Source organism: Bos grunniens, chromosome 8, assembly GCF_055505025.1.
Source record: "Bos grunniens cultivar Pamir isolate PY7600 chromosome 8, Bosgru_T2T1.0, whole genome shotgun sequence".
In the NCBI taxonomy this organism is placed as follows: Eukaryota; Metazoa; Chordata; class Mammalia; order Artiodactyla; family Bovidae; genus Bos; species Bos grunniens.
In genome coordinates this window covers 90,022,149-90,022,500 of record NC_141172.1, presented here as the reverse complement: position 1 = coordinate 90,022,500, position 352 = coordinate 90,022,149, and positions in this window count along the sequence as shown.

The window sequence follows — 352 nt, the reverse complement described above, 5'->3', positions numbered from 1 at the left end:
GTAAGAGTAAAGTTTGGAAGGGGGCTGCTGCTGCGTCACTTCATTCGTGTCCGACTCTGTGCGACCCCATAGACGGCAGCCCACCAGGCTCCCCCGTCCCTGGGATTCTCCAGGCAAGAACACTGGAGTGGGTTGCCATTTCCTTCTCCAATGCATGAAAGTGAAAAGTGAAAGTGAAGTCGCTCAGTCGTGTCCGACTCTTAGCGACCCCATGGACTGCAGCCTACCAGGCTCCTCCGTCCATGGGATTTTCCAGGCAAGAGTACTGGAGTGGGGTGCCATTGCCTTCTGGATGGAGGATTTCTTTAGAGAGCCCTGCTGATCCTCTAAGCAGATGCCTACATCTCTGACT